This window comes from Pinus tabuliformis, chromosome 7, assembly GCF_031772625.1.
Source record: "Pinus tabuliformis cultivar Carrire ecotype Pingquan chromosome 7, CPIR1, whole genome shotgun sequence".
NCBI lineage: Eukaryota > Viridiplantae > Streptophyta > Pinopsida > Pinales > Pinaceae > Pinus > Pinus tabuliformis.
The window spans coordinates 576,778,629-576,790,733 of record NC_142293.1 but is presented as its reverse complement, the minus strand read 5'-3'; the positions used below and the strand labels follow the sequence as shown (position 1 = coordinate 576,790,733).

General features: G+C 43.2%; 1 protein-coding gene across 1 annotated transcript in view; it reads right to left on the bottom strand.

The window, feature by feature from the left end:
• The window catches only part of OVA5 (Lysyl-tRNA synthetase, class II), a 433,444-nt gene that overhangs the window by 218,860 nt on the left and 202,479 nt on the right, over nt 1-12,105 (bottom strand). The gene's annotated exons all lie outside the window — the stretch shown is intronic.

The window sequence follows — 12,105 nt, the reverse complement described above, 5'->3', positions numbered from 1 at the left end:
TCTTCATTCCTTTTTTCCATAGGGTCTACCCCCCTTAGCCTGCTGTAGGGAGACAGCTTAAACGGAGAGATTGGGGATCAGGGTGACAACCCCCAATCTAAGCGTTGTCGCGGGGCCTAGACATTTTATGCGACAACACAACTAAAGGATGTACCTTGTACATGTCTTTCCCCTTAGGGGTTGGGAACACCTAATAGGGTTGTTTATTAGCCACTCCTACCTAGGGAGGTAACACTATTACAAGCTTAAAGCCCCAAATTTGGAAGGGAAGCCCATTATCAAGTCTTAATGTGCCCATGATTAACAAGTTTGGTTCACTTAGATGCACTAATGAATTATTGTACCTCATGGTATTGGATCTTGTATGTAATTGGCAGGTGGTTTCATCATGGGTTGGGCAACTTAACTAGGGTCCAAGCCCACCAGAGGATCATATTGACACTTCTAGGGGAAGTGTTGAGAACCATGGGACTCCATCATGTGTTAGAGCATCATTTCATGCCATGGGCACCCTTAGCACCTTCAGCAGTTTGTTCATTGCCCCACATTATTCGCAAGATGATGCACTTGGACCAGTGTGCCCCGACCGGCTTAGCATGATTATGGCAGATGATCCAAGGCCCGGAGGAGGTTTATCTTACCCTTGAGACATGGGAGGGAAAACACCATCATCAGAACCCTTATCATTAGAGCATTACGGGCTTATCTTTCATCAAGAGACCCATGTGACCAACATTTGTGCCCCAAACCCACTTTGGGGCCCCACATGATGACTTGCATGGAAAATTAGGGTCCATCCCCTAATTGGTGATTTATGGAACCCTCTCTCCCATTTTGGCACCTAGAGGACTCAACGTGGCCCTTCAACAACCCTACATCAGTGTGACACCATCAGCTTGGCTAGCATTTGGAAGGCTAATTCATAATTTGAAGAAAGCTACTAGGTCGGCTTGTCACCAAGGCATGTTCTTGCACATTATTTTAATATTTTGGGAGTTAAATAGGCTAATTCGATTTAGAGAGACTCATATAAATAGAACTTAGCCTCATTTGTAATGGATCATCATCACTTGGATTCTTCTCTTGTAAAAGAACTCGCACTTTTTCTTTGGAGACTATTGGAGATTCTTTGATGCATTATCACATCTGGGGCTGAAATTTTCAATCTTCTTTGGAGCTATCACATGATTTGTGGATGGGTATATCATATTGTAATCTTGTAAGTACTTTTTGTTGAATATTTTCTCGGAATTATGTCTAATGTATGGAATTGTTGCAACTAAGTTAATGCTATTGTGACCTAATTGTTGAAAATCATTTTTGGAAAGCTTCTTCGTTGGCAATTGCATATCTTACTCATTGTATGGCAAATGATGAATGTTCCTAATGGATGAAATTTTGTCTTTCTTCCATAAAACTCCATAAATCTTGAGTGGGTAAATGTTAAAGGTTGGTTGTTAGGGCATCAATCTTTAGCCTCCTTAAGGATGGTTTTGGCCAATTTTAAATCATCTAAGACTCCATAGCCCAAAGGACTAGGCACTAGTCCAAGAAGTTTGGTGATCAACTCTTCTCTTCTCCATATTTTCTCCTCCTAAATTTTGGTCCCCTAAAGGTAGGGTGGAAATCTAGGGCTTGCAGCGAAATTTTAGGGAGGTGATTTTTCAAGAATCCGAGGATCCACACATCAAGCTTAGGGTCTAGGCTACCTATGCGTCAAGTTTTGTGTGCATCCACCTGAGTTTCATCCATAAAATCTCTTGCCCTAAGTGCCACTCCAAGAGGGAAAACCTAGGTCTTTCTCTCACCTTGGGGACTTCTTTGAGGGTTGTATGAGCTTAGTATTCATTGGAATAAATCATAAGAAGCCCTTTCTCCTCCCTTGCCTTGACCTAGCGAGTACCTTGGAAGTATTTTTTTCCATGATTATTCATAAAACCCTAGGTCTAGTGCAAGTCTTTCCTAGGTCTCTCAAAGGAAGTGAAGAACCCCTTTGAAGTGTTAAAACATCACATTGAGCTTCTTTGAGAGGTCCTATCCAATCACTTGGAGTCTTGATCTTAGGAATACATATTATAATCATAAATCTCAAACCCTAAGTCTTGATCTCCTCCTAGGCCTTTCTTGGAGAGCATTTAGCTTCCCTGAAGCATTGAGCCATTATTGTGTCTCTCCTTGAATGGGCCTTGTGGAATCATATCACACCTAAATCATTGATTTATTCATTCTAAGTGATTCCCTTCCTACCGGGACTCCTCCCATCGATGAAAGTCCGTAAAGAGCAAGGGACCTTGACTGAGGTGACAGTGGGTCATTGTCCCATTGTTGTCACTTAGTCTAGTAGTTGTCCCTTAGGTTTTCCCCTCTTAGGGTGCTACTAGATTGTGTGGTAATAAAGACATGATAGAGTGATAATGCCAATAGGAAGATGGTGTTGAGAAAAAAGCCTGGGAACACCAAGATGACCAAATCAAATATAGTGACTACTTATCTCACTAAGATCACACAAGTACATGATGAGTTGGCTACAATTGAGTAGGTGACAAATGGAGAGATGGTAAGGATGGCCCTTAATAGCTTCACCAAGCCATGGGCTCCTTTCATCAATGGCATCGTGGCACAAGAGAGATTTCCTGATTGGGAAAGACTGTGAGATGATTTCAACTAGAAAGAGATTCAAGAGGAATCTCTATCAAGAGGCCAACACAAGATTGATGATGAGAATAGTTCTCTTGCTAGTCAGGCAATGAGGAGCAAAGCAAAAGGTTCAAGTAGCATGAGTGAGGAGTCAACTTTACAACTAAAGAAGGACTTGAATAAGGTCATGTGTTTTTCCTATCATAAGACAAGACACTATGCTTCACAGTGTCCATAGATAAAGAAGAGCGAAAACAATACACAGTCAATTGTCGTTGTGTCAACAAAAGCTCAAGAAAAGTTTGCCATGAAGTTTTAAACTGAGTTCCAACTTGTTTCATGCATTTCCTTGGTGTTGGAATTTCTAAGTCTGACACGTTAGAAACCCTTCATGCATTTTCCTGATTTATTCCTACCTACTTGTTCTGTTAACTAACAAGTTATTTACCATGTAAATACTGGAAATAAATACAAATGCATGCTCAACACATTACAGATCATCAACTGAAGGAAATAGAAACAAGCACACAAGTGACACCATTGTTTTTGGATTAATGTCCCCAGAAAAACCCAATGCAGGAAACCAGTGCAGCTATCTGAGGGTTTGATTTATTAAGCAGTTTCAGAATACAATCTGGGTGCCAAATCCGGCATACACAAGAGAGAAAAATCTCGGCAGTAGTACCTCTCTACTCGGAAGCAGATATTCCGATTGAAATCCTAGATAAACACTTCGACAACTCCAATCTGCCCCATGAAACCTCAGCGTCAACCTCTAGGGACTACGTCAGCCTCTCTCTGGCCCAGCGTCAGCCCAATAACCCCTGCGTCAGCCTCTGGAGGCACTGCGTCAACCCTCTGGCCCTCTGTGTCACCCATGCTAGCTCTCTGAGGCACTGCGCAGCTCCTGGCTGCCTCTGCGTGGGCCCTAGCTGGCTTTGTGTGGCCTCTAGCTGGCTCTGCATTTCTCTCTCCCGACTTCTGCGTTGATCCTCTCGGTACTGTCTCTCTGCCTCTCTGCTTCTGTATTCACTGCCCCTTAGGTGTAACTCTGATCACTCTCTCAACTTTCTCAGCAAACCCAGCCCTAGAAAGTCGAAATCTTGATCTCTTAGTGTGTTCTCCAAGTGACCCTCAAGCCTCTTCTTATACTTTTCTCGTTGACAATTCAACGGCCGAGATTAAGTCCCTAATCAACAGTTAAAATTAGATCTGGCTTGATCCATGACTTTTGGACCATTCTAACACAGTGTTATATTAAATTAATTCACATTAATATTTTATTTTCCTTAAGTTTAGACTTAGGGACTCCATTAAAAATAGTAATTATTTTAATATCTCCCAAACTATTTAGAATCTGCCCAAACCCTTTCTGGGTATTGGAGATCTCATGTGCCTTAGCCTCTCCACCAATTTTCGTGGCTAGAGCACATCCGATGCTACCCCAAATCAACACTCCCTCTTAGCGAGGACTGTGCTCTAGCAATACTCCTTACTGAGTATTACCCTGATCATCCGGCATTGGTCCCTATGCTGATGCTCGGCCTACTGCCAAACATCCTTTGCACTGCTGCATCCTGTACTGCTACCCATGGCCCTGCCACTGCCACTGCAACTCCCTCTGTATCCGTGCTGCTGCCCATGGCTCTACCACTGCCACTGTTGCATCTGCATTGTAACCCCTCTCATCATGATGCATCGTGTTGCCCATAGCACTACCACTGCTAACTGCTGCACTGGAACTCAGTTACTGAGAAGTAAGTCACTGATCTCCCAACTCTGACCTCTCCGTCAGGCTAGAAACACTCCTAATGCCGAAGCTCCCTCTGTCACTGACAAGTGCTCCCTCTCTGACCTCTGTGTTGTTGCAACAACTCCATGCATCTCGCACCGTTGCACACCTCTCTATGCCATCCTGCACTGGTGCAACACTCCCGTGCTTCTCGCACTGTTGCAGCCTGCTAGCCTCACGTTGTCCTGAGAATCCTACACTATAGCTCCCTCTGTCGCTCCATCTGCATCCGTCTCTACTGACATTGCTAGTACTGCTACTCCTCTTCGGGGCTCCCGTAGCAAGGTCTAATCCAAGAGGCTGGGTACCTCGAGGATCCTACCCCTCATCACGTGTAGTCCGCCTGACTACAGCTCAATGTCTCCCCACTTCTTCTGAAGTGGAACATGAGCACTCATGGCACAATCATCGTCTATCTCCACTTCCTTCTCTGCCCTTGCTGGCGTTGCCTTGGTCTCAAAGGCCTCTCCCTTACTCTTCTTCCTTGGACACTGGGTCGCATAATGACCCAGCTCCCCACAGTGGAAGCATTTGACCTTGGAGAGGTCCTTCTTCTTTCGTTTCTCCTGCTTTCCCTCAGATGCTAGGGCAACATCTTCCTCCTCCTCCTTTTTGATTCTGATCCCCTTGCCGCTGCTTCTCGCCTTGCTCAGCCTTCTGATCTCTTCTTGGCGAAGAGAATCCCACATTTCCTCCCAATTTGGAAGGGTCGCCCTGCCCAATATACTCTGGACAAACACCTCCCAGTCTTCTGAGACTGCATTCAGGGTTCTTCTCACCATCAATTCTAGATCCGGCATTGCCCCTATGGAAGTCAGTTGATCCTGAATCTCCTTCAATCGACCGAGGAATGGGTCGATCTATTCTCCCTTCTTCATCCGGTATGATCGTCGCTGATTTTCTAGTAGCATCTTCCTCTGCACGGAAGTATGCTGATACAACTTGGTCAGGGCTTCCCACATCTCCTGTGTCGTGTTCTTCTCGGCAATATGTGGTACTATATGATCCTTGACCCCATCAAGGATGATACTCTTAGCCCTCGCCATTGCATCCTCGTACCTATCGTTATCAGCCGAATCAACTGGGATAGCTATCGTCCTCAAGGCGAAGTGCTTGACACGATTCCTATCTAGAACGAATAAGATTCTGGCCTTCTAGACTACGAAGTTTGAGGCTCCATCCAGTCTGTCTTGGTCTCTTACTCCGTGTAGTGCCATTTCGCTGCTCCTCTACTTCCCTCTTGGAAGTTCTTAGTATGACTCCTCTAAGCCTCGATTTCCCTCTTGGAAACCCTTCTACCAATGTCGAGATGCCCCTCTCCAATCGTCTATGCAACTGCAACACTGATCTGGATTCCTTGGCTAGAAATCCACCTCGGCAGCAACTCCCTCTACCTTGGCCTTGCCCTGTTAGGTATTGTTCTGACTACAGTACCCCACCAGCTCCACTCTGCAACTTACCCACAGCCTCCTAAACCCCAACAAACTGAAGGTTAGAGCTCCTAGGCTCTGTGCAATCCCGGCACCGGCAAATCAGCCTCCTCAGCCAACTGCATCAGCCCTCCTGGCCTCTGCGTGGCTCTACGTGAGCCTGCCTTTGCCTCCCTCAGCCTCTGCGTTGCCTCTTCCTGGCTCAATCTTGATGACGCAGGCACTCTGTCACCCCTTCCTTGCTGTTACTCTGCTAAGAACAACTTTTGTCACTGGGGACAGTTGTTTTCTGTTGTTGCTACTCTATTCGGCTGATGTCCTCAGTTCTCCTGTGATCTGCAACCACCCTCTAATACCATGTTGGCATTTCTAAGTCTGACACGTTAGAAACCCTTCCTGCACTTTACTGATTTATTCCTACCTACTTGTTCTATTAATTAACAAGTTATTTACCATGTAAATACTGGAAATAAATACAAATGCATGCTCAACACATTACAGATCATCAACTGAAGGAAATAGAAACAAGCACACAAGTGACACCGTTGTTTTTGGACTAATGTCCCCGGAAAAACCCAATGCAGGAAAACCAGTGCAACTATCTGAGAATTTGATTTATTAAGCAGTTTCAGAATACAATCTGGGTGCCAAATCCGGCATACCCAACAGAGAAAATCTCAGCAATAGTACCTCTCTACTCGGAAGCAGATATTCCGGTTGAAACCCCGGATAAACACTCTGGCAGCTCCACAGCTCCAATCTGCCCCACGAAACCTTAGTGTCAGCCTCTCTCTGGCCCTGCGTCAGCCTCTGGAGGCACTGCGTCATCCCTCTAGCCCTCTGCGTCAACCTCTCTGAGGCACTGCGCAGCTCCTAGCTGCCTCTGCATGGGCCCTAGCTAGCTTTGCGTGGTCTCTAGCTGGCTCTACAACCCTCTCTCCCGCTTCTGCGCTGATCCTCTCAGTACTGTCTCTCTGCCTCTCTGCTTCTGTATTCACTGCCCCTCAACTGCAACTCTATTCACTCTCTCAACTTTCTCAGCAAACCCAGCCCTAGAAAGTCGAAATCTTGATCTCTTAGTGTGTTCTCCAACTGAAGGAAATAGAAATAAGCACACAAGTGACACCGTTGTTTTTTGATTAATGTCCCCAGAAAAAACCCAATGCGGGAAAATCAGTGCAGCTATCTGAGGGTTTGATTTATTAAGCAGTTTCAGAATACAATCTGGGTGCCAAATCCGGCATACCCAACAGAGAAAAATCTCGGCAGTAGTACCTCTCTACTCGGAAGCAGATATTCCAGTTGAAACCCTGGATAAACACTTCGACAGCTCCAATCTGCCCCACGAAACCCCAGCGTTAGCCTCTAGGGACTGTGTCAGCCTCTCTCTGGCCCTGTGTCAGCCCAATAACCCCTGCGTCAGCCCTTTGGCCCTCTGCGTCACCCACACTAGCTCTCTGAGGCACTGCGCAGCTCCTAGCTGCCTCTGCGTGGGCCCTAGCTGGCTCTACGTGGCCTCTAGCTGGCTCTGCGTCCCTCTCTCCCGGCTTCTGCGCTAATCCTCTCGGTACTGTCTCTCTGCCTCTCTGCTTCTGTATTCACTGCCCCTTAGCTGCAATTCTGATCACTCTCTCAACTTTCTCAGCAAACCCAACCCCAAAAAGTCGAAATCTTGATCTCTTAGTGTGTTCACCAAGTGACCCTCAAGCGTCCTCTTATACTTTTCTCGTTAACAATTCAACGGTCAAGATTAAGTCCCTAATCAATAGCTAAGATTAGATCTGGCTTGATCCATGACTTTTGGACCATTCCAACACAGTTTTATATTAATTCACATTAATATTTTATTTCCCTAAGTTTAGACTTAGGGACTCCATTAAAAAAAAAAATATTTTAATATCTCCCAAACTGTTTAGAATTTGCCCAAACCCTTTCTGGGTATTGGAGATCTCATGTGCCTTGGCCTCTCCACCAATTTTCGTGACTAAAACACATCCAATGCTACCCCAAATCAACACTTGGGCATGTTACAGTGTGGGCTACCAAACAGTGTAGCGATACAACATAGGACAGGGGCACAACAACTATTTGATAGCTTGACTGAGTGAGACTCAAAACTGCATGTGGAGTTTGGTGTTGATACTAAACATGCAATGAAGGGTGTTGGAACAGTGACATTCCAACTCCAATCAGGAGGTAGCTTGGAAGTGAAGGACGTGCTATGGGTTCTAGAGCTCAAGGGGATTTTGCTATCAATATCTATGATAGAGAGGTTTTCCTTTTTCATGATACAATAATTGCAAACTATGCATTGAAATTAGTAAATTGATCTTGATATTTACAAAGAAGTAGATTTGCTAAATGAACATGCAAGCTGATCTAAGATCTATTTCAAAGATGGTATTACAAAATAAATTCTAGATTTAAATCAACTTTAACATGCAATTTACCAAAAAACGAGACAAATGCAAACTAGGGTAAAAATATGCAAGACGTCTAGCGTTTTCAGGGCTAGCATCTTAAATTCCAAATCTAAATGTATATGTACGATATTCTCAAAAACCAAATTCAGATCTGAGATAGGATTTCAAGGTCTCCTTTTAATATTTCCAACTAGCAAAGAAAGAGACCCAAATCATGCAAATTGACTAGGGTTTAAGCTGGAAAAAGTGGGACGATTGGCCTTTTCAACAACCCAAATAATCTAAAATCTGCCTTCTATAGTTTTTACCGATCGAAAAATCAGATATAAATCAGAAAGAAAATGGCCCATTAGGATCTTACAACAAGCACACAAGAAAGGGCCCAAATAAAGCACAACATCCTAGGGTTTCAAGGAAAAATTGAGTGATTTTGCTTGAAAAGTGAGAACCAAATTTAGGGTATATTTTTAAGGGTTTTATGGTTCTAAATGCAATCTGATTTTAGGGTAATTTTATGTAGTAAAATTCCAGGTTACAAAATAAAACAAAATGAAAAGGTAAAAGAAAGAGGGTGATTCTTCAAATGATCTAGAAAATAAGTAGGACATGTTGTCACCCAAGTTGTACACCTCAAAATGCGACAATGACTCAAGGCAAGGGTTGTCACTCTGGTCCTCGCCCTCTCCATTCTAGTTGTCTCCCTACAGCATATTGGAAAATGTAACTAGGTTCGGTCTTCATTTAATGTATTTGAATCATCTTGTAATGTACTTGTCAAAAAAATAAAGAAAAGAACTTTATTATTATTTGACTTATTAAAGCATGGGTTCCATGCTTGGGTCACCATGTTTTAGGTCAAAGTCCCCATTGAGGACTTCTAGGATTTATTCTAATTCAAAAGAGTCATTGTACTTTTAAAGAGACTCTTCTTGGGCTTTTGAATCCTGTAAAAAGGTTTAGTATTGAGTCAAATATAATTTATGTATCCTCCACATCAAGTCGGCCTAAATACATCAATTCAACCTCCCTTGAAGCCTATAAATAGAAGCAAGTTGAATTCATTTGGAGCACTTCATCTCAAGCAAGTTCAATATCTCTAAGGAAGCTGGGAAGTGTGAAGTCTAGTGTTGGGAAGCCAAAAGAAGTGTGAGTTGGGTGGAGTCTAAGGAGAAGAAGAAAAACAAAATTTTGGTGTCTTTCACTCTCTGCTTCGTACCCTAGATTGGGAGATCCAAGTCTTCCAAGTTTCACTGATGTCAGAAGCCCCCTGATGTCGGAAGTTGCTGCCTAGTCGAAGTTGCTGGAAAGGAGGTTAAAAATTTGGGAGGCTGACTTGGTGTGGAGGGAAGGTCTAGTCTTTGTCTAGGGTGAAGAGTCTCAAAGAATACTATTGAAAGGAAGAATTTTCTTGACTTGGTTTTCCCCTCGAGGGGGGTTTTTCCCTGGCATAGTGCCTACATTTGGTATCCATTGTTTTATGTGCTATTGATTTGGTAATTACTTGATGAACTAAAAGAAAGAAGATATAGAGAATCGTAATAACATATCAAGAACATCACAAGTAATTATCAAAAATAAGAAAATATTTTTGCCTTTCCGTTTTTCTAACATAGATTTAGAGCATTGGTGAAGAAAGAAGAAAAAGGCAGTCTCAATCACTTGATCAAGGAACCATTCAAAAGATTATCTCAGGGAAGGAGTCTACTATATTCAAGGAAGATGTCTAACACAATCAAGGGAGAGAACAAAATTGAAGGAGCCTCGAATTATAGAGCTTGGAAGAAGAGGATTGACCTCCTCCTTGAAAAGAACAAAGTACTTGACTTGGTCAAAGGAAAAGTTAAGAAGCCTACAGATGACTCACGTGATGCTGACAAAATGAAATTCAGGGAACTAGAATTGGTGGCCATGACTCTAATGGTAGAAGGAATAAAGGAAAACCTTGTCCCATTCATAGCCAACATCAATCATGCTCAAGAAATGTATGAAGTCTTGTCAAAGTTATTCACTATTAAGAACATTGGTCAAGTAGCAAGTTTGAAGAATGAGCTAAGGACCACAAAGATGACTAAAGAAGACACGATGGCCTCCTTCTTTGTGAAGATAGCGAGAATCAGGGATGATCTTTTGGCCATTGATGAAATTGTTCCAGACAAAGAACTTGTGATCACTGCTCTATTAGGATTGCCACCTACTTGGAGTGCATTTACTACAGGTCTTAACAATTGGAAGGAAACTCCCACTTTTGAAGAACTATGGGCTACCTGTAGAAGAATTGAGGATCTCTCTAGTTGCCAATCCAGGAGTATCAAATGCCTACATTGCTGAACATAAAGAAAAGAAATCGAAAGAACCAAGGAAGAAAGTTGACATGTCCAAGGTAGAATGCTATCACTATCACAAGAAGGGTCACTACAGGAGTGATTGTCCTGGCAATCCAAGAAACAAGAAGAGAGAAAGAGATCAAGCCAACATTGTTAAAGAAGGAGACCCAAAGAAAGTGAAACCTGGAGAATTTGACATAAGGGACTTACACTATTAAGTCCTTTGCTTTTAGTCTTAAATATTCTATTTTTGTAGTTTCGATATTTAGAATTTATAGGCTTTAACCTCTAAAACTGGATTCATTGTTTGAGGGCCACGTGTCTGAATCCGGCAAATCGGATTCGATTCGCCTTAATTCGTGTCTGGATTTTGTGACACATCGTGTCCGAATGGGACACGATCGAATCCGGATCGTGTCCCGTTCGGACACGTGTCACAAAATCCGGACACGAATCCAACAAATCAGGACCCGCAGGGCCATAAAAGGGCGAAAATGCTTATATTTTGTATCATTTTGTGTCATTCCTTTTGCAAGAGGTGAGCTATGGGTTTGTTGTTAGGAGTTTGGAGCAAGGAGCCAAGGGTTTCGAGCGTTTTCAAGGAGATTCAAGCAACAGGTAAGTGCATTTCCTCTCTATTTTTTTTGCATTTGTATTACAGCAGTTTGTATATGCATTTCTTTTACAAATTTGTGCATGTTTTGTTTTTTTTTTTACAGTATTCATGGCTCAATCAAGGGCAGCAGGTAAGGGGCAAAGGAAGGGGAAGAATGTCCCCATTGGAGATGCCCCTCCTCCCTGACGCAGGAAAACCCTGCGATACCCACAGTATGCATATAAAACGCATAATCTCGTCTGTCCCAGAATTTCAATGACCTGCCTGGTCAAACCTTCATTAATTTAGGTTTAAGGCCCCTTAATTAATCTCATGCGGAACGAGTTAATAACTAACCCAGTCTGACCCTTTGGTAATCCTTCTCCGCGGAACCTTACAACTCACCCTTCATCCTTTATGATAACTTTGGTTAATTCTATAACCGCGCATGTTAACCAAACCCCACTCTACGTGCCAGCTCCTCCTTTATCGTAATCGCGGAGTTCAAAGGACTCAGTAGAATGTGCATTCAGAACTCTTATCTTACGATATGCGATTGCCCTTTCCACCGTTGATTTCGTCCACCAGATCAACGGTTTTCGCAATATTGCAACACACCATCATATGACTTCATCACCTCTCGCATGCGATATGCAATAACACAACCGGACTTCAAATAGAATGAAACCACGCCTATAACCTTCTCGGGTCCGCTCCTTTCCAATTCGTCAATTGAATAGCAACTGAATAGCAATTGAACAGCAACTGAACAGCACTCGAGATTGAACAGCAATCCGTAATTGAACAACACTTGGGATTGAACAACAATCCGTAATTGAACAGCACTCGGGATTGAACAACAATCCGTAATTGAACAGCACTTCGCCGATTGAACAACAATTCG